The following is a 23288-nucleotide window of genomic DNA, read 5'->3' on the forward strand; positions in this document are numbered from 1 at the left end:
GAACGCTCATTTATTAGCGGACGTCGTTCACCCGCTTCGCACCCCTTTCTCGTTTCTTCCCTTCATTTTTCCCGCCTCTCTTCAATGTAATTCTTGTTTAACATCGGTGTTATTTATAAATTATTTATAATTTTTCGTGCTTGTTCAAAATTGATATATTGTAACAGTGATTTTTATTCGTCAATTAAAATGTGACAATTGAATAATAATTATTTTTACTTGTATTAAATACTTTGTATTTATAATTGTAATTTTCTTTTTTTTTTTCTTCTTGACATTTCCAATTTGATATTTTTATCTTAAGTCAACTGCTTCATTTTAAAATATATTTTTTATAAATTATACGCAGAATATATCTGAAAGAACTTCATCAACAGAATATTCAAACGAGTTTCCTAATATCATGTAGACATTTTTATATTTTTCTTATTTTATTTCTACTGTTATTTCAAGCGTAGGAAATATTATTTCGTTTTTTTTTTTAAATTAAAGTGAGAAAAATTCGTGCTATTTTTTTCATAGAAAACTGAATAAAATTTTTTTATTAAAGAGGGAGGTTGATCAACGAACTAGCGCTTCCAACGAAGCAATTACAATGTTAATTTTACAAATACGAACGATATTCATCGATGTGTAAAGAAGAATGTTCCATTTTTATATTGAAAAATTATCATCGATCGAAAGTGTCGAAATACGAATAAAAAATCTTTCTCTGTTGAATCATTTCGATACCTGAGAATCATGAGTCGATTGGAGATCGTATAAAATACGTTTTTCGTTCGTCCATTTACAGAGGTAACAGAGAGACAGCTGTAACAAGTCGTAATATCTCGTTTAAAGGCGTCGACATTTCCACGTGTTCGCCTCCGAGTCCTCGTTAAAGCGAAACAATGGGCATTCGAATTACATCCAATTCATTTATCACGTGCTCTTTCACGACTATCAAGGGAGAAGGCGAAAAACAATAGAAAACTCTGCCACTCTTCTATCGACCCTTGCGTCCAATTCACCTTCGCCGTATGCTTACTAACGTATTAATTTCTTGAATCGTGTAGTTATCGTGTAGTTTGTATTTTAATTATTTCTTGCACAATTAAATTCTTTTTTAATTAAAATAATATTATGTGTATTGAATGCATCAATATATATATTCAAAATTTATATTTGTATAGCAGTTTATAATTGGAAGTTAAAAGTTGAAAGTTAAAATTGTACATTTGTGATAGTAGTTTCAAAAAATATTGCCACATCATTTAAAACACGATAACTCTTTTAAAATTGGAGTTCAATGATTTGAATTGTTTCGAGAACTTTTGATTAGAAGGATCGGTTTATTATTTTATTTTACTAGATGTAAAAAAAAATGTAAAAAAAAAAATGTTCTAAAAAAATTGCAATTTATCGAAGAAAATAGTAAAACAGGTTTTTTAATAACTTTTTTATAAATCTGTAATTAAAATTTAAAAAAACATATTTTGAAAATTTATATTATGTAATTATGTACTTAATTTATGCACTTATAAAAATTTCATTGATGCAAAAATAAACAATGGGCAGAAAGAGCAATGGAAAGATATAAAAATCTAAAGATTTTAAAATAAAAAACGATATTTCATCGTATTTGATCATTTGCAACTCGCAGCAATCGATTTTGATGAAATTTTTAGCATATGTACAATTGACATATATCTACAAAATATACTTTTTAAATTTTTATCAAAGCCATAGAAAAAATTGAAAAAAAAATAATCTTTATTAGTATTCTCTTTGCGATTCTGACCAATAGTAACTTTTTTGAAATTTTGTTTACGCGTCATTTGGTAAACTAATCCCTCTGACTTTTCAAAATTATAAATAATTTAAATCATTCAATCCAATTTTAAACAAGTTATCATGTTTCTAATAGTTTTTGGAGCCATATTTTTCTTATTCTATCTCTTCAATTTTTCTATTATATTTTTATATATAATGTTACATACTTTATATATAACTTTAGACTTGATAAAAAAAATAATTTCTTTGTTATGACAAATCATAACATATATTTATCAATTCGAAATCTCACTTCAAAGTATTTAAACTAAATTCCTGAATTAAGAAACTAGAATAATCATCATAACATTGTTTTCGAAACAAAAATCTCTCTTCCGATGAATTTTTCTAGGAAAAAAGATTTCTAGAAGAAATTCTTAAATCCAAGCATTAAAAACACTTAACTCTCGGGTGTTTTCCAAAACGGAGAATATCCCAGTCCGTGGAGATGGCGCTTATTAATAAGAAGTCACGGTCGCGCGTTACGAGCGAGAGACGTGCAAGTCTTGATAAGCGTCGAAATTAGCAACGGCGCAGGGCAATTAGTCAGAGGTCCAGGAACGTGCCAAAAAGCCTAGTAAACTCGTGGCTGAAACTTCTCGCCGACTTGGCGCGTAAATCAACGGACGGCGGTGCTCAGTTTTAGCGGGACACCCGGTACAAACAGAGTCTAAAGGGGTTGCTCTCGGATTAATATCCCTATCTTCTGTTCTGTCTCTGAACGCCGACCCCTTTCAAAGGTATACGAGCGTGCACTACTGTTTTGCGTGCACAGAACCAACCTCTTCTATCGTCCCTCTCTGTGACTCTGTTCCACAGCCAGGTAGTTCCGTGTTCTACGACGGGGAACTTCGATTTATGACTCTGGCTCTTCGATGAATCTCCATGCTATAATACGATATTTTCTTGATATTTTAGACATACGATTTCTTTTTGTTTTTCTTCTGGATTAATGGAAAATTACTGCTATATAAATTTTAAAATCTCCTCGAGTGTAGGGTAATTGAATAATTTTGTAAATTAGAAAAACTGTTAATATAAACTATCTGAAACAAAATCTGATCGTAGATTTTATTTATAAAGTAGAAATTTAATTGTACGAATCAGAAATGTCAAATCCTTTACTCGAAATATCTTCCAATATATAAATCTATCAAAATGTCTATAAACTAAATTCAATAATTCACATCATTCGTAAGATGATACTAAAGTTACTTTATACGAAGTACATAATTTATCAGTTTCTTCACGTTGACAAATTTTTGACGTTGAAATTTATGATATATTTCTTACAATAAAATATTTATATATGTATATTTTCCCTAAGTACAATATTCAGTCTATGAAATTGAAACTCGATGTACAATTAAATATTCCACATCCCCCCGATATTAATTTTACCAATATTCAAAGTAATATCGAGAATATCGTATTATTGAAGAAGACACCTGAACCGGTTCAATTCCCGATTCCCTGTTACACCTGCACAAACCGTCGTATAATTTGCAACCAAGATTGCGAAACGCTCGTTCCCACCTCTCTCTTTTCACCAAATACGAAACATCTCCGTCGCACGGAAGCCATCTTCCGGGTGGCAAAACCACCTGGTGAATAGTCAAAACGAAGTTCATAGTCAAAGTTAATCTGTCTCCAATTTCCACCCACTCGCTTGTTGAGCTAATAAGTTAGAAATTATCCGAATAATTGTTGACCGTTGAACGTCAACGAAACTGCTTTCGCTTCTTCTTGAACGCGCGGACAGCAGAGGGAGAGAAATTCGAATGAGCGAAAAGAGAGACAGAGAGAGAAAGAGAGAGAAGAGGCGTGCAGTCTCTGATAATCCGAAATTCAGGGATGAGCGGTGATACCGCGAATTCCGGAAGTCCCCTGGATTTAGCCGCGTTACGGGGCGAGTTTCGTTGCGGCGCGGCCACGTTTTCGATGCTCGTCTAACCGCCGCCACGGCCGCGGTTAAGTGGTTTAGAACATTGCGATCGGCAGCTCGTGGCGGACAATCTGGAAACGTTTCCACGAGGAGACGCACGGTTTGCCGAGCTGCCGTATGAGTTTGCCGATTAATTTGACAACAAGCACACGCCGACTGTGCGGAACTTTGCAAATGGCTCGTACCGTGATTTACATCCCCCGTACGGTTTATCGATCTAACAGCCGCTCCCGAAAAACAAGCCCGTCCGTTCTGCGGACGTGGTATACGTGAATTCGCGATGAGTTGAAAGCGCAACGGTGATGTCCAACGGATCCCCTGTTCGAATCTCGGATAATCTGTGACACCTGTGGGAGGAAGGAGGGAGGAATTTGCAAGGAGTTTGGAAATGTTGAAATTTTTTGAATAATCGCGGTATAATAAATAAAAGACTCAATGAATAGAATTGGATTTTATATATATTAATAATCTGTTAATAAAATATATCTGCTATGATACAGTCAGTCACAAAAGTTATGCGTGTTGCAATTCATAAATTTCGAAAAATTTTTTAAGGAAAATTTGTGCAATTATATGTGTAAATATAATAGATTAACAATACGCATAATTTTTAAATTTTCATCATTTCTTCATATTTTATTACATAAAATTTTGTTTAGAAATATTTTTTATAAATAGGATATAATAGAGCATTAATTCTAGTTATTTTATAATTTTGTTATGTTTTATATCATTACGAAATTATATTTGAAAAAATAAAAATAATAAACCAAAATTAAAACTTTAAAAATTGATTTTATTCCCTCGAAATGATGACTAATTACAATACTTTCGTATACTTGCGATATTCTTTATAATGAATCAATCTTGTGTACAATAATTGTGAATTATTGCTTTATATCGTGACAAGATTGAATTTCTATGAAAATAGTTATACGTGTTTTCTATTAATTTTCCAGTATACGATTAATATAACAAGAAGAGGATAAAAGATAAGGAAAATTGTGACCAATAATATTGAAAATTTTTAAAAAATTCAAATTGACTCTTTATGGAAGAATGCTCTATAACTCTTTAATTTTTAGTAATAAAATTGTTTCGATACGGTACATATTTTTGCAAAGAGTTAGTTTATCAATAAAAAAGAATAATTTCATAAAGTCACGGAATAATTATGAGAAGGATAAAAATATATATAAATAAAAAGATCGAAACGTGGAATGTTTGAGCTTTCTTTATCCAATGCTAGCGATGATGGCAGCACGCAATGGACAGGAGGAAAACGCGGTTACAATACAAGGGATAATAAGCAGTCACCCTTCGCGCACTTTCATAAAGCGAATGTAAGGGGATATTCGTTTGCCGACGCGTCCATTAAAACGGACTCTGGAGTGGCCGACGATGGTGAAGGACGTCGGGACCAGAGGCTGTCAGCTCCAATAGAAGCTGCCATTAAAACTGATAGAAAGAGAGCCTCGTACTTGGAGCATACCGGCTTTATTATTCTTAACGACTGCCTAGAAGGCTTGCCGCGATATTCCCAATAATATCGTGTCGTAAACGTTCATGCTCAAGAGGGCAACTATGGAGGGAAACGTTGGACGATGTTTTTATAAGGTGAGCAAAAGTTGGTGATAACTTGATAACGATGAAACATCGTGACAGTGGAGGGACAAATTTTCTACAATTTGTGCCAAAGATGCTTTTACTAACTCTTGTATCCATCCTTTATTTTCGTAACTTAATGTATCCCTCATGTGTTGAATTCACACAATGAATTCAAATGAAAAGATGGATAATTAATTTTTCTAATTATTTTATTGAAGATAAATAAATGAATATTTAAATAATAGAATATATATTTTTTGGATTTCGTTCGCATACGTTTGTTTTCGCATTATTCTCGATCTTAATTTTATTTTGCAAAATAAAGAAAAACAAAGAGAGGATATAACATTTCCTTTTTATATTAATTCGAATTCTCTGATTCGTAAATATATATTGATATTTAAAAGCTACATGTGTTTAATTGCATTTTGAAGTTATATAATGAGTATAATTATTAAAAAAATATATATATATTTCGTGTTAGAACAATAGAAATCTCAAATTAATTTTTTTATTTATGGTAAAATAACATTCTCACGTCAAGTTAATATTTGTATGGATGAAAATTAAGAAAAAATTTCTTCGATTCATATGATGAGAATTATATTGAATTTGAGAAAAATTATTAATTGACTTGAAAAAAAAATCATGAATATATGAGAAAGATTCTCTGAATTCTATAATATCTTATAAAATTTTTTTCAAGTTCGATTACTTGTTGTAATTTTTTCGTAAGCAAGAAAAAAGAAATATTATTTTAACATTCAATCTCCATAACACAGCAAATGATTAATTAAAATATTCAAAGTTACTTCTCCTATTCAACTGCTATTATACTAAGTACTAATTCTATTAGATATTACATAATTCTAGAATTAATTTCAAACTAACCCCAATTAGGCTATAATTATGATCATTACACTTTGAATATTCGGTAAGATTAATCCTTTCACAAATTCAAAATGAACGATTTAAATTATTAATATTTTAAGCTCATAAAAATATCATATTTTTATTAATTTCATTAATAAATGTTTTACATATTATAAAAAATTTAAATTATACATAATAGTTATTTCTATAACTAAACTATTAGCAGTTACGTTATTCAATCCAATATTCCAAACATTCATAATCTTTGATAATTATTTAGAAACGATTGATTTTAATCTCCTTAAAATATATTATCATTCTGAACAATTTATATATTTTACAATTATTAGAGATAAATTTACAAACAATTTTTAACAATCTTAAATTTATATTTGATATTAAAAAACATATTAAACATTAAAAAAACATAACCAAGCTTAATCTAAACTTAATAATTTAATTTATAATCTATTAATTTTTTTTTATTATTTTTTTATTATTTAGTTATTATAAGAACATGGCCACCATTAACAAATAAACCAATAAAACGTATTCTAACTTAATCTAACGTATTTATAATCTATCAATTCTTTTTTTATTATTACTTTTTTCTTTATTCTTTATTATTCTTTCTCTCAAAATATGTCCATTGAACTTATAACATTGAACTAATACAAATTTAAAAAAATTTTTTGTCAATATCTTGAAAATTAAAATTATTTCCTATATGAGTTATGACGAATAGACTATAAATAGCCAGACAATCTCAAGACGCAGACGAGATGCATGTAGAAATTTCTATCTCCTTTAAATCTTCCGAGTAGCAATATTAACGCTTACAAAAGAAAAAGTGGTACCAAAATGATAATCCTGACATATTTCAAAGTTATTGAAATTGGCGAGAAGATCGCATTTTTAAATAATTATTTACAATCTTTTTATTCCATACCTCTCACAATGAGATATCCAAGTATTATCAAATTCGTAACTGGAATTACCAGATCGATTCACGGAATGTAAATAGGAGATATCGTTCAACTTCTCGCGAAGAGGAGAGATCGGTGATCTTACGAATGTATCTCGTATCCATGACGACACGATGACAACATCTTGTCGTGCAATGGTAACATCGAACATCAAAGACCTCGTTGAGAATTAGTGTCCAAGTCGGTAGAAATCGAACGATGGAGGGAAGAAGACGAGCGCGCAAGGGACGCGCGAGCAAGAGCAGAAACGGACAGAAGATAAGGACAAAGAGGAGAGATAGACAACACCCCTTGAGCTATTGATCAACGACCAGCTACCGACAACACGCCCTCTTAATTAAACCCTCTGGGAATTCGAGACTAACGTCCCCCGTGTTCGTAAGTAGAAGGACGTTTGCGAATATTCCGTGAAACAAGAAGGGGAAGAAACGATCGCGCCATCGTTTCAACTTTCGACGATCCTCGGGCTCGATGAAATACCTAGAATCGTAGAGAATTATCCTGTGAGGATACGTGGAATCTTTGTATCGATAATTATTAATCTTCGATCTTTGGAAACTTTTGTTGCGTTCCATTTTCGAGATATTAAAAAGTATGAAAATTGCGTTAAAAAGAATTCGTATCATTGCTGAACTTTTAATTATATTAATATAATAATTTTTTGATAATAAAAATTCTAAATTGTATATACATAATTCGAAAGAAATATGACAAATAACGATGATATATAAATTTAAAAAAATAAATAATTTTTAATTCTTTTTTTAAATGAAGAAGTAAGGAATAAGTATCCAAGTATCCAAATATTATTATTAAGTAAACAGAAATAGTATAATAATCATAGTTTGATTATATTAATGAAAATTTAAAGTATTCGTGCTTTGATTACGATATGATTATGATAAGGAAAAATGAAATGATAAATTGATAAAGATGCTCAATTGATAATAATATAATTAAAACTTTTCGAAAATTTTAAAGACAAATTATAAGAGATACGTTGTTTATCACGTCAATTATTAATTATTAAAAGAAGATAAAATAAGATAAATGTACGCCTAATCATTACTGTTTTATTCTATTTGCTTATTATTCTATTGCTATATTAAAACTTTTTAAACTAAACTCTGAATTAATACTTTTCACTATTAATAAAAATTTCACAACTTAACATTTCTTTCAAAAAACAGTCTCAGATCAGACGCTACTCAGTTATTGGTACAAGAATTCCTGTTTACGAATAATATTCCTCCTTCGTTTCATTCTTCTACACTACTTCAGCTTTTACAAAGTTTTCCTTAAAAGAGGGTGAAATTTTTTTGTAATAAATCTCCAGAACAGTTTCGGTGGATGGTCGGAATAGTTTATAGTTTTCAGCTTGTTCGAGAGCGTCGAGTATCTCCAAAATTCGCGGAGATTCTTCCCCTTCATAATACGTAAGTTCAGGGCGAGAGGAAATTAGCGAGAAGAAGGGGGTACGACTCATCTTTCGTCGGCGACTGAATTTAATATTAACGAGTGCATCGTACCGAATTAAAGGTACCCGCTGTCTCCCTGCTGCCCTTAATTATTCGACTTGAACGTTTTCCGCTCGGCAGTCTCTAATTTCTATTTCTCTTCTACTTACTACTCCGTTTTCTCTCCCCCCCCTCTTACGTTTTCTCTGAGAAAGTTCCGGGCCAATTCTTCTCGCGATAATTCCGGGAAGAGATTGCGGATTCTGAGGATGATTATTGGACGATAGACCGATTTAGTTACCAATAATTCATCGTGTTGCTTAATCGACTGCAATTGAAGATAATATGAGTGTACGCTTGAATTCATCAGTATCTTATCATTATAATGAAAAGTTCTATTGGAAAATATTTTAATTTTAATCATAATTTTTTAATATAAATTTTCAATTCTCTATTCGATTAATCTCAAATTATTTTAATCTTGACGTGATGATCCGAATAATTTTCGATATTTCAATTGGAAAGAAAGAAACTCTTGAAGAAGTAATGTTTAAAGATATTTTACTCGATTTTTGAAGTAATGTTTAAAGATATTTTACTCGATTTTTGAATTCATCAGTATCCTATCATTATATGCGAAAAGTTTAATTGAAAAATTTTGATAGTAATATTCTGATTAAGGCTCAAGATATGCTCTTAAAAGAAAGTGTTAGGACGTCATGTATAAATAGAACGAAAAACGCGTGCTTGACAAAATTTTACTTCAATTTCAACTTATAATATACTTTTTATTTTAGCATGTTTTTCTTTTAAATAAATTTCAAATTCCAAAAATTGATTCCATTTTCAATCAATTTCGATATAATCCGAACGACTTTAACTGGAATAACTTTAATATCTTCAAATAACATTAACTATCATCGACTAACTTTCAAACGAGTTTAAAATTTTCAAACTTGAGCTTCCGTAATGTTATATCGTTGCTTTCGAAACCTTTAAAACGATTTCGAAGAGCTTCCAAGTAACATTATTTAATTAGTTTGAATCTCCATATAATAAACATGTATCTCCAGCAATCTTAAGACGAGTTCTGTTGATTGATTCTCAATAATAAAAAAAATCGGAAATTTCTTTTAATCTCCATCAGAAGGAAGTAGAGAGGCTGTCGGCTGAAGATGGAACGAGATTCGAAGACAGACAAGATAACGTTTCGAGAAGAGAATTGGGCATGGAACCGAGAAAGGTAGGTATGTTCGTCGAAGGGTTGGTTCGTCGAGTAATTAGCGACTCTGGTAGGAGGAACAGTTTATTAGCGCGGAACACTGTGCTCGGGTAAATATTCTCAGACTACAGGGAACAGAGTTTCCGTCAGAAATGCAGGATAAGAATGGATCCTCGTCGCATTTCAGTATCCCTCATTCGAAAGAGCAATTATGAATCGATATATTCAACATCTTATAAGAGAAATACCAACTTTTTAAAAAGTTCTCTCTTTCTCAAGGAAATGTGTATATCGTTATATATTGTTAAACTGTGTATTTATTCTGATTGACAATTTTTCGAGTTTATTTTATTGATGGTTTCGTTTGGTTTCGTAATTAAGGTTGTACGAGATTTCAGGAATTAATCTTGTTCAAATTACACGTAACGGTAGATAGTAAATCTGAGGCAACGTGGATCACGTTTTATTATTCACGTCACGGTATAAATGTACAATTAATCGTGAACGAAATACGATACCGAAACATTCTCATGTTTTTCATATTCTATATTCTAGTCACATTCATATATTCTGATATGAAAGCGAAAATATAGTCTCTGTTTATCTCTGTTATTTCCAGTGTAGCACGTATTTGACACGGCTTTTATAAGAGATGTACATTTCAAAGTGCTGTAAATTTTTATGAATTATCTAAATATTCTATACAAATAAAAACAGAAAAAAAGAAATTCGTTTCGTTTCAATTATAATTCTAACGATCATATGATGATCCTACACGTGGATAAAAATTTTTCTAAATTATATCTCGTTCATTCGTCTCGCTTAATGTTTTGCGAGAAAATACGAAAGGGACAGTTTATACAGCGATTAAAATATTTTCGCGAGTTCTTTTCACCTTTCCCTGGAGCATAAACCATAAGTCATTTTTTCTCTTTCCAGAAATTATTACACGTTCCAGAAGGTTTGATATGCAAGTAAGATGAATCATGCAATTACCGGCCCCTTTGTCCGGATCAGCGGCTCTCTGTTTCCACAGTGAGATATTCTATTATGCAGATGTGGGAAGAACGGCCGTTTAAAGGAGACTACAAAGCACTTGTTGCCTGTGAATTTTTTTCCAACGCTAAGATGACACTTAGAAAACTCCCGCTCATCCTTTAAACAAACCGATTGTTTCAATTTTCACCAGAAATTCCGACACCCTAAGCCGCGAACTTATGAATAATAAACATTGCTCAAGTAATCAATCCCTCGTAAGAATATGCATAATCGTTATCGATTGAATTTGATTTTCTTTCATTTCGAAAATAGATCGGTATCATAATTCACTTTGATTAAAATTGAAATTCAAATCAACTGTATAATATACAGTTTGGGAGAATTTACGACGAGGAAAAAAGTTTCTTGAGGCGTGTTAAGGATACATATGGATATCTCTCGTAAAATATTTTTTCTCGTGCCAACTGATATCGTACGTTATTACCACGACTCCTTTTAAATTTTTTTTCAACGCGAGATAAAACGTCGATCCAACAACAGAGCAATAAGCTGTCTCCTTCTGTTTCAATCTTCGTTTAGACCGAGAAGCGACGCGAAAAAGCACGACTCTCACCCTCGGCCGCACTTCAGACATTCATACCGAGTCGAGTTTCCAAACCCACCCGTCCGGATCCCGTTTGCTTGAGGGTTCTGTAAACAATCTCGCGCACGATGGAAACGAAACTGTCCGACGACTGTCGAGGGACAGGGAGGATCAAGAAGTTATCGCGGTGGACAGCGCAGGAAAGGATAACACGAGGGAGTAAATTAACAAAGCTCCAAGGAGGAGAGATCAAAAGAGGGATAGAGAGTAAATGTTCGTAGGCCAACCACTCGAGATTTGTCCACGAGGAATTTTGAATTGGGTTTTATTTTATTTATCCCTGAATGTATTATTGTAGGCAAAGGGTAAATAATTTTTCTAATTCTTCGCTCAGTTGCAAATATTTTGTATTACGCGTAACTTAATTTTGAAAGGAAAATATATCGTAATATAAAATTATCTATGCGATATATCCTTTTAAATTTTAATATATATTTTTTTTCCTATTTCGAGATATTTCAAATTGATATTTTATCATTTTCAAATTCATTATCGCAAAGTTTTCGATCAAGAACCGAATAGAAATACTATAAAATATTTCTATTGGCTACTTTGAGATAGAAGTAGAGGAAGTAGTAAATATTTGTGAGATAACAGCGAATAAAAGTTTCGTTTGACCAGAGAAAACAAAGTTTGAGATTTTCCAGATTGGGTCAATACTTTATTGGCCCAACGTGCAATATTTACGCTTAACTTATACAATTGTTTATCTCTTACGTCGTTTCGATATTATCATAAAAAAATATAAAATTCTATGAGTATATATATATATATTCGATCAAATTCATTTTTACGAATTTTAAGAAACAGAAAATTTGTGACGCGTAACAGCTTTCAGAATTACATTTACGTTTCTCGCGAATAACTCAAACTGAAAACTTAATCCACAGCGGAAAAAATTCGCGAGGAGGGAACGAAAAGACATGGGAAAGTAGTCACAGCTTCGTGAAAAGAACACGTGCGCATCCTTATGCGAGACATTTAGCTGCGTGTAACACGGTAAATACTTGAACAGAGAAGTTTTCAAGTGGGCCGACTAACCTTTTCACCCCATCGCGACGCTCGATTCTCGCTTCCTCCGTGAAATCCTCAGGCCATGCAATCTGCAACAGAAGGGAAACAGGTGGAGAGAACGATCAGATTTTTGAATCGTGTGCGTTATTAACAAAAGAAGAAAGAAGAAAGGAACAGATATACGTAAATACAACAGGTTTCAAGAGACCTATATTCATAAGTAATAGATATATGATTATAACATGATATATATTACTCGTAACATTACATCAACATTATTACTTATTTAATAAAAATAATATTACATACAATATATAATGTTATGTAAATATAACATATCATAAATATAATTAGAATAATAATTACACAAGTATAACTTTTTTAATTTAAAGAAAAATATAGTTTATAAAAATATTATAGGTATAGAATTGTCATTGTTCGAATTAATAGAGAGACAAGACTATTAAGATAAAAAAAATTTCTTTTTATCAATTATTTTATATTTTGAGAAAAATAATATATTTATTTACTTACAAGAATTAAGGATCGCACATTTTTTTAATTGCTAAATTACACAAATTTCTTATAATATATAAAAGAAAATAATTTTCTATTTTCATTTTGTTTGTTTTTTTAATGATTATAAATTTTCTAATATTATATATTTTTTCCAATTCTCATCTAATTTCTAATTGCTAATTTCTCGTGTATTTCTAGTTTCAATAATTAATGCGAAATTTATCCAACGTATTCAAATTAAATTTTATTTTTATTGCTGTGGGAAGGAAAGATAAATAGTACAGTTTTGGATAACAAATATAAATAAGATGTTAAAAAAAAGGTTTACCATTAATAAGTTAATTAACAATTATCCGAGTAAACGAAGGTGTTACCACACCAGGAAAAGTAAGTAAATTTCATAAAAGTTCATTTTCCTGGTGCCATGATCGGCCAAGAACCGTGGCCGCTAAAACTTAGGATGAATTTTACATGAATCCTTCCACCGTCGACGAGCCACGGCCAAGTTAATAGCGGTGAAAAAAAAACTCTGCCGCTCGACTGGCTCATTAAAAGAAACTCGAAGCCGCGCCCCCCTCCCAGAACCTATCTCTCCCTCCAGTCTTTCTATCCCTCTCCCCCTCCCCAACCCTCGATGCGCTATTTTATTTCCGCGCCCTTGAGTCCAAGTCACCACGAGCGACGAGCGAACCCCTTCCTTGATCCCTCCGACACCCTCGAGGCGCACCAAAGCCTCGCTCAATGCCGCCACGAAGGGAGCAAATAAAAGGATTTCCAAGTTGCCGTCAGGTAAAGAAGTTCTTCCTTCGGGGCAGTCCAACCCTCGTTTCCGTTCGCCCGCTCTGTATCCCGATGTTGACTCGATAAAAGAAAGAATGGTGAATTCCAACTGCCGTTCCACACTCACACGGGGCCAGATATCGATCTGACCTGGCTTCGTTATCGTTTATACGAACGCGCGACTCGCGATAAGGGGGGAGGGGGAAAAAAGGAATAACAAAGTGACGCGCTTTGTCGAGCTTTCGTTTCACAGTTCCGTTGCATTTTCGTGTTTATTTCTGGAACCACCCTTCTTTTTCTCTTTTTTCTCCTCTCCGCGCGACTTCGACAAAGGGAGCAGCTCGTTTCGCGCTCGGCTCGATACCGGCCAACGAATACTTTTCACGTGCGTCAGGAGTTCCAAGGACTGTCAAGTGGCTTCGTAGCGTGCAATAATTTGATCGTTCGAAGAATATTTCGAAGTTGTGTGATAGAAGTGAAGTCAATTTATCGCGAAACTGTTGTTTAAGAAAAGAAGGAATAATTTTCCCAATGATATTTGCGATACAGGGATCCAATGGCCACTGTTTGTTGCGATAAAAAAATTGTATATAACATTTCATTCCTCAACAGTACACTAATAAAGATCGAGAAATTACTATACGTTAAAAATATCGATAGTATTCGATATGTAATTTAGTATCATTATAATCTTTGAAACATTAGAAGTTGACAAGTTGTTGATCAGAGAAAAAAAATACGAATGTATTTATAATTTATCTTTTTATTATATTTACAAAGTTAAAAATAGGTGATATATTTTTAATATTTTATTATTTCTAATAATTCAGAAGCTATCTTAAATGGTAGATTCTCGACAAAAAGACAACTGCTTATATAGTCGATGCTAGTCGACTATATAATGAATAACAATTCTCTGATAACTTAACGATTTTGTCCTATTTAATAGAAATAGAATCATGTACCGTAATATGGCGAATTAAAGAAGAAAAAGAAAGTTGGAAAAATGACAGTTTCCTAATTGCAAATTTTTTAGTTTTGGAATTTTCTCAAAGTAAATTTGACAGTTCAATTCAGGACAGGGACTATTTCTTGAAGTCCCATAACCCTGAAAACATTTTCCAAGAGTATCAAGCAACTACGTGACTTCATTTCAAGCTTGATGCAAGCTCTAGAAATGTGCGCCAGTTTTATTTGGAGAATTGTGGAAGGATTCACTGAGAATTCTCTGTCTCTGTGAATCTGCGAGAACTTGTTGCTGAGGACTCGAGATTAACGCGCGAAATTAAAAGGGAGGACGACTGGTCGCATGGTTGACAACGGGGTCAAATTTGTAGAGAAATTTCAATTCTGGCAGATACGTTAAGAGCTATGGATTTGTCATTATCGAGTAAATTGATCGAGGAATTCCAATTTCACGAATGTTGTTTTATTCATTATTCGTTGCTTTTGTTTGATTCAAATAAATATAGATTAATCGTCTTGATTAACTTGAACTGTGAATGGATATAACAATATCTCATGCTGAAAAAAAAAGGAAAGAAGAAGAATCAGGCACCTTTTAAACATTTAATTGCGGAAAACGTAAACGAAATTAACAATTAGAGAGAGCAAGGTGTGAAAGTAATTGGATGCATATTGCATCGTTAGCGTGTGCCAGTCTCGTTAAAAGTAACGAAAAAAAAAAAAAGAAGGCAAGGAAAAGGAAAAATGGGAGAGCAAGAGAGAACTGTTAAAATAAACCGTGGCACCAACGATTTTACGAGAGAATAAAAAATTGTATAGCTGTGTCTCGACGCAAATGCAATTATATAAATCTCGTTATATCGAAAGGGAACCTTTTGACATAGAAATGCAGAACGATAATCTTGCTAATTGTCTGCCAATTGAAGAAACGATTTCGAATACTCTTCCACTGATTATTAACGTTTAGTATAATAGAATTTAGAAACGAAGAAAAAAAGCGACATAAATTAAATTAAGTAAATACTTGTCAATTAAAATCAGAGATTCTGGTCGAGGAATGTCTGAGAATTGATAAAAAGAAAAGAAAAAAAAAATAAATTTTTCTTACGCACCAATTTATACGCACAAATCAAACTTTTATGAATGAAAGTGATGATTTTATATTTTTATATTTTTTTATGAAAATGTAGAAGAAACATATATATTGTTTTTAAAAATATCGATTATTTTAAAATCTCACAGAAAATCATCTCAAAAAAAAAATTCTTTCTACTTTTCACATATGTCTTTTCAAATAAAATAATCACGTTGCCATTTTTAATAATCTTAATATAATCTTTGAATAACCTTTTTACCAATCATCAAATAACGATATTAAAATTCTCGATATAAATTTATAACTCTGTACACTTTCCATAAATTTTAAGTACCACTCCTAACATCCAATTCGAATCCAATCCCCCGCTTCAACTTTCACAGCTCGCGTATCTCGTTCATGAATCTTCAAACAACAATGCACCACTACCACCACCAACAACAACAACAACAATAACACACCCACAGATTGTTATCCACCTTAGCTTCCTGTTTAATCATTCGTAAACGACTCATACGTCAACTTCATAATCCTCCCTGCGAACGCATCCCGGAATCATGGTGGTAAATCGAGCAAAAGGGGCCGGAAATATTCCTCCGGAGGAAGAAATGGAGAAAAGAAAGGAAAAAAAAAAAAGAAGGAGCAAAAAAAAAACGCCAGTGTAATAGGCGGTGTTAGACGAGCGTTATTCACAGCCGAGCTAATCCGTAGAAATGGGGCCACACGGTCGATATCTCGATATTTAGAGTTATTGCCCGATCGTGGGCCAACTTCCGTTCCTCCGTACTCGTAATCGATGTAGCGCCCGCCATTTTATTGCCACCGCCGTCCCACTGGACACCGCCTCGTGTGTCTACACACCTCGACCTCGTCTTTGTTTTACTATGGCAAACAACGTGCAAGGGAAGGTGGGGAAGGAACGTTTAGGATCGTGTAATAATTACCACCGTTACGAGCACGTGTAAGCGACGATGTTTTCGGATACGGAGACATATTCAGGGCATCGGGGCGGATATATGTGCGGACGAGACACGCAACTTGGGAATTCGCAATTGGCATCGAGGAATCGAGGTTGCGAGACGGATCTGGAACACTGATTCTGATGCATTCCGATGAATATCGAGTACACTAGTTGAAAATATTTTATCGATTGCGTGATACTAGGCGCATAAATTTATTCGATTTATTGCGAATGAACTTAACAAAATTTCGATCGAACGATTTTATTGCAGTTATTGTTCTTTCCAGATTAGGAATATTTATTGTTAGAAATGTTCCTCTGACTCTGCATGTTAATTGCACGAGATTGTTATCAAACATCGGACGAGCTACTATTAATCGGGAATGGAAATCTCTGGTAGAACATTGTACGTTTATTTTTGTAACATGAATATTTTTTTGTTAAAATAATTCTTGTAAATACCACGAACGAATTAAATAAACTATAGTTGGATTAAATGCAACCTGCACAATAAAAATAAAAAGTAGTTAAACTGTTACTAGCCTTTATAATACCTTTGAAATCATTATTTTTCTGATGAGATAAGAATAATACGTGGTTGGTATGCATAAATGTACGATACCAATTGATAAGTTTCTATTTCAAATTTAAAATCCCAAGAACAAAGCAATAATTTTAAGAAGATTAAATTGCAGCAGTTACAAATCTTATTGTCAGATTCACAATGCAAAATAACATTCGTCATTCGAGATATTTTTGCGGAATATACAGATGTATCTCATATATCTTGGATATACGTCAGGTGCAATTGCGATTTTTGAGTGGCTTTACATATTGCACGTCGAATAAAATCCAAGCAATATGTCTTCAAATCCCGCACTCCTTACCGTATCCTCGAATTCAATCATTCCATTGAATTTGCAATAACAGCGAATACTTGCAAACGCTCGACATCATTTATAATAACGTAATAGAAATTCGATCTAGAGCGTATCGATATTAAAAACGAAAACGGAATAATATTCCTAACACCGATCTCCTTCTCGTGGAATTAATTAATCTTTTTACACGAAATTACGAGATCGAGAAGAAAAAGAAGAAGAGGAAGAAATTAAGCGTTGGACGATGGTTGGTTTAAAGAGGGACCAATAACACGAAAGCCCTCGTTCTGCTTAAAATCAAAAGAGATCCCAGCCAGAGGCGTGGGTGGCGGAAATTGAGAAAAAATATCTGCTCGTTCCAAGTCCGCTCGGGTCCCGCTATTCCAAGGGACGAGGAGAGACCAACGAAAGGAGAGGAAGAAAAGGGTAGATAGTTATCGAGAAACAAAAAGAAGAAGAAAGAGAGAGCAGCTCGAGGTAATAGGGGTTGACCACTTGGTATTACGAATGTAATTTATTTTACTTCACCTGCGATCCTTATCGCAACGTCCGGCTTATTTAAACGGTGGAACGGCCAATAAAAAGGGAAGGAAGGAGCGTCGTGGGAGCAGGAGGCGTGCTCCGGCCATTGAAACCCCAAACCGGAAGGGTCGCTTCGATTCTCGAGGTGTGCATAGATTTCGTCGATCGTTGTTTGCTGAACGCACGCGGCCACCGAATGTCAACCGATTGAACGCGTTTCGCGTGATCGCAACCGGAGTCTATACCCGGTTGATCGTCGTCTAATTATAGCCCGGATGGGTATAATCGTAATAACGTCGCGATTAGTCACGACCGCTGCTCCATTCCAGCCAACGATAATCGTTCCTCTGACCGACGTCCAATTATTGCCAGTACGTCAACGTGATGGTGTACCGATATTTGATTATCCTTGGGGCCGATTTATGCGTCTTACGCGTGTCTCTTATGACTGTCTTCTATCTTTTCTTTCTCTAACAATTGACGATAATATTCTTCTGAAATAATTCTTTTAAAATATAATATTAAGTGTTCGTTTCATTTTATACGAGATAATCTTTACACATATTCGAAAAGGAGAATTGAACGATACACGTGATATATCGTGCGAAAACTTAGATTTAGATTTAGAAAATTGTTATTGTTACGTAATTGTTAATCGTGATTTTGTTAATTCGAAACTGTTTAATTAAAACAATTAAGATAATTGATGCAGAAATGGTATTATAATTCGATTATGGAATAGATCCATTTAAGCGATTTTTATTGAGTATCGAAAAATAATACTTTCCTACATGATAAACTTAAGCAAAATTTAATAAAAAAAAAAAAACGAAAACTCGTTCTCCAATTTTCTGTTGTTCGCGGATAAAGACCATTTACACTTTTTTAACAAATGATACTTGCTTATCTTCCTTATCTCTATTAACTGAAATCTAGCCAATATTAATTTTGTCAAGCGCGCTCGAGCATGCCTTTAATTACGAAAATCATCAATCTAACCCCCGCGTATATAAATATTCGTGATAAATGTAACGAGTGAACGAATGAAAATAACAACGTCCCGTAATACTCTTAAGTAACTCGTCCGACCATATTCAATCTCTACTACTTAAAGCTGATACACGAGCGGTCAGATCGTGAGCGCGATGTTTTCGCTGCGCTTCCACCAGTGTCAAAGAATGATTTATAGGCGATGCCTGGTCGTACACTCGTTAATCACGCCACTTTAAACGGGCGATTAATTTCCATGGCGCTACACACAAAAGGGACTCTGTCTTCGAAAGTCGAGAAGGAAATTGCTCGCCCTCTAACCGCGAACTAAGGAAGCATTACGGTAATAAGCAAGATAAAGACATCGAGGAAAGCGTGGTGGGGGACGACCGGTGCATCGCGTGACCGTGTTGCACACGTGTCCCGCGAACGTTCCACGTAACGACTCTTTTTCCTCTTCCTTTTTCCTTCTCTCTTTCTCTCTCTTATTCTTTTTTCCCTCCCTGTGTCGCGTGAAAAACGAGCACAAAGGTCCCGCCAGACGATACGATACACGCTAGACAAACTCACGGTGAACAACGGGGAGGAGAGGTGTTTTTAATACCTTTCTAATGATCGATGCGCGCCACGAACGGTACGCTGACACCTCTCTGAACTCTCAGAAAAGAATCATCACCCCGTGGAACTGGAACGCGACAAAAGGAGTGTCGAGGTTGTAAAAGAAATAAAAGGAGGATAAGAGAGGGAGGGAAGAGAGGAAAAAGGTACGCATCGGAGATTAAACCATCGGTGTGGAGAGCTTCGTTCAATGTGCACTTCCTAGCGAGAATAAAAAAGAAAAAAAAAGAAAAACAACAAGAAGAAGAGAAATTACGTGTTATCGGGTTAAAACGATTTCGGGATAGCGAGATCTCTGAATAATATTTTTATAATTAAGTAATATTTTATAAGTGATATTTTGATATAAAGGTATATGTATCCTAATAAATAAAAGAATAATGATATAAATGAATAAAGGAAGAAAATAAAAAATTTTTTAAAAATTGATATATATGTAATTTCTCTAATAAAAGCTTCAACTTTTTCCTATCCCATAAAAATTTAATTCGATCCAAATTATATTCTAATTCATCCAAAAGTGACTTTAAATTAAACTAGATTTTTTTATAGTGAAAATATTCAATATATATCGTAACACACACTGCAAATATATATCATTTTTAATTTAAGAGGAAATCTTAAGAAATATATTTTTGTTAATATTGAAAACAAAAAAAATACGCTTATTATACACATAGGAAAATTTTTCTTCTACATATTATCTACATTTCATCCCTATTAATCCTATCAATTGATCTCCATTTTCCATACAAATAATTTCATGATATTTGTGATCGGTTTACGAGAATATGACAAAGCAAATACGATTTGAGGATGAGAAATCGGGCAAGTTTTCCCCACAAGCAGCTAGATGTTAAATATCTTTGCATATTTTAAGTCTATCCGATTACAGCAACGAGGACCTTTGAGATAAAAGACATTACATTAGAGAGATATACTAAATTGCCCTACACAGTTATTACGTTTACGACGATATTATACAATCGGGGATCCGATACACGAGACCTAATTATTCTATCTGCCAGCTAAGCAAACGTACCCCTCGCACGTACAGACTCGTTTCGATTATCGATTATCGAGGATACGCGAGCCCGCATCACAGGCAGACGCTTCGAACAAACCGAAACGGGCCGTTTTTCAAAGCGGCGGCCGATCACCATTGAATCTCGTTCCCGATGCACGTTGACCAAGTATCCGACGGCCGGGGAGAAAATTCCTATTTACCGGCAAACAACCAATAGCAAAGACCAATATTAGCACGCGGCAAATATCGCCGTCGCTCCTAGCCGCTACTGCTCCCCATGAAAAGTCTTGATCCCGCTTCCCTACCTACCATTTGACTAGCGAGCTACGCGAGTGGAAAATTTCTCATTTACAAACGATTGATATATATATGTATGTATGTATGTATGTATGTATCGATTGAAGGCAGAATCGAAACAGTAGCGAAATTCCTATACTTCGTGGAAACAGTTAATCAAATAAGATCGAAGAACTCTCTTTCTGTGTTCTCGTATTTGCTAGTTCGTTTATTCAATTCTCAATTATAAAACGCGAAGAGGAAACGAGAGAGATGTGATTAATTTGTTTTCGATGAAAGTCAAGTCTAAAAGGGAAGTTTGAATACACTTGATTATTTTTGATCGTGATTTTTTTTTATTTAATATGAAATTTTTCTGTATTTCTTATTTTCTTTTATTTTCTGTATTCATATTTTTACATCATATTTTCTCAAAAAAATTTGAAAGTAAAAGAATTTTAGTTAATATTCGCGATCTTTTTTTTTTTAATAATCAGCTTTTTATAAATTGATAAATTTAATTTTTTTTCTTAGAATTAGTTTCTTGGTTAATAAATTTTGCAAGAACTAAAGGAAAAGTTAGTAGAAACATCAATGAGATTTGAATCTGTAAGCCTGCGGCTGAAAAGCTCAGGAACTTTACATTTCCTCTTAATTCTTCAGTGTTACTCTACTTAAATAAAAACTTGGAACTTTTTTCGTTTTCATTTGTCAAAATGAAAAGTAAAACTAAAAAAATTCGTAGATAATTATAACAATATGAAAGAAGTTTTATTAAAAGGAGTTTCAACATTTATATAAAATTTTATACACATATATATACATATTTATAAGAAAAAAAATTTTTGTTCACACTCATCTACGAGATATCTACATAAATTTACATAAATTAAATATTTTTGATTCTCTTACAACTACGACGTTAATCAATTTAAGTAACAAAGATCAATAATAATCACTTTTCTAATTTTCAAAAGCTGATGATGAAAGATACGACAGGATAATTTAAGGACTCGCAATGATTAATATAAATCATAAGACGGTAACGAATACACAGAAATTATATCTGACGGGGTCGTGTCGGTCAGATAAAGCAGTTGGATGAATTCATTACCCATTGACACGAAAGTGATCTTACTTAAGGCGGCGTGAACGCGACACAAGGCAGATTGCATCTGTCCAGGGTAATGGACGAATCCATGAGCCAAATCTATTCCATCCATCAGGATTTATCAAAAGAAAGAAAGAAAAAAAAGCGTTTTAGCCACCCTCCCGAGTTTTCTTCTTCTATCCATAACTTCACCCCTCTCGTATTCGCCCTCAGACAACGTGCGTGTCCGTGGTGAATACACGACTGCTTTATGACGAGCCTCCAGTCATGCAACCTAGATTATCTGCCAACCGCGGTGAGCAATAGCTCAACGGAGGCGTTCAACGAGGCTGCGGGGAGAAATGGCCTCGATAACATTCAGAATCATGGTGAGATAACGTAATGGCTCGTTCGATCGGGACTAACAACCTATAAGAAACGATACGTTCGATTCGCGACAACATTTGGTTGCTTCTCATTGTTGGAGTTTCGATTGGCTCGGGACATGTTATCGGAGGTGTAACTATAAATGAGTAATAAATTCGTGCAAATAAACGAGGTGCAGGATAGATATGTCTTTTTTTTTTTGATTGAGTTTATTGAGTGAAATTTTTAGGGCACTTTTCTTCAATAATTAAATAATATTATTAATAAAATTAAATATGAAATTACATATGAATAAAAGAATAAAAGAAAAAAGGATAATATGAAATTCTATTATTAAATTGGAATCCCCTAATAAAATCAATAATAGGAGGATATTTATAATTTTACAATGGAATATGTTTGCAATAATAAAAAGAAATAATGTGAGATGATTTGAAATGTATTTTGTATTTATAAGAATGTTTTTTAAATATTTTTATAAAATTAAGAAATTTTTTATTTATATATTATTTTGTTTCTTTGATTGTAATCGATTGTATTATTTAAGGTACTTTGATAATATATTTACCTATTATTAATATATTTAATTATTTTTATTGTAAAAAATTTTATGAAA

The 23288-nt window shown here is 33.3% G+C and overlaps 1 protein-coding gene across 2 annotated transcripts in view; it reads right to left on the bottom strand.

Annotated features, from left to right (window-relative positions):
• LOC108003750 (bifunctional heparan sulfate N-deacetylase/N-sulfotransferase) overlaps nucleotides 1-23288 on the bottom strand; it is a 395004-nt gene that overhangs the window by 346943 nt on the left and 24773 nt on the right. For both annotated transcript variants that reach the window (XM_062080018.1, XM_062080019.1), the window contains exon 2: nucleotides 12587-12648. The gene's annotated coding sequence lies outside the window, so the exon portion shown is untranslated. The remainder of the gene's footprint in view (nucleotides 1-12586; nucleotides 12649-23288) is intronic.

The sequence above is a fragment of the Apis cerana genome, linkage group LG10 (genome assembly GCF_029169275.1).
Source record: "Apis cerana isolate GH-2021 linkage group LG10, AcerK_1.0, whole genome shotgun sequence".
NCBI classification, from domain to species: domain Eukaryota; kingdom Metazoa; phylum Arthropoda; class Insecta; order Hymenoptera; family Apidae; genus Apis; species Apis cerana.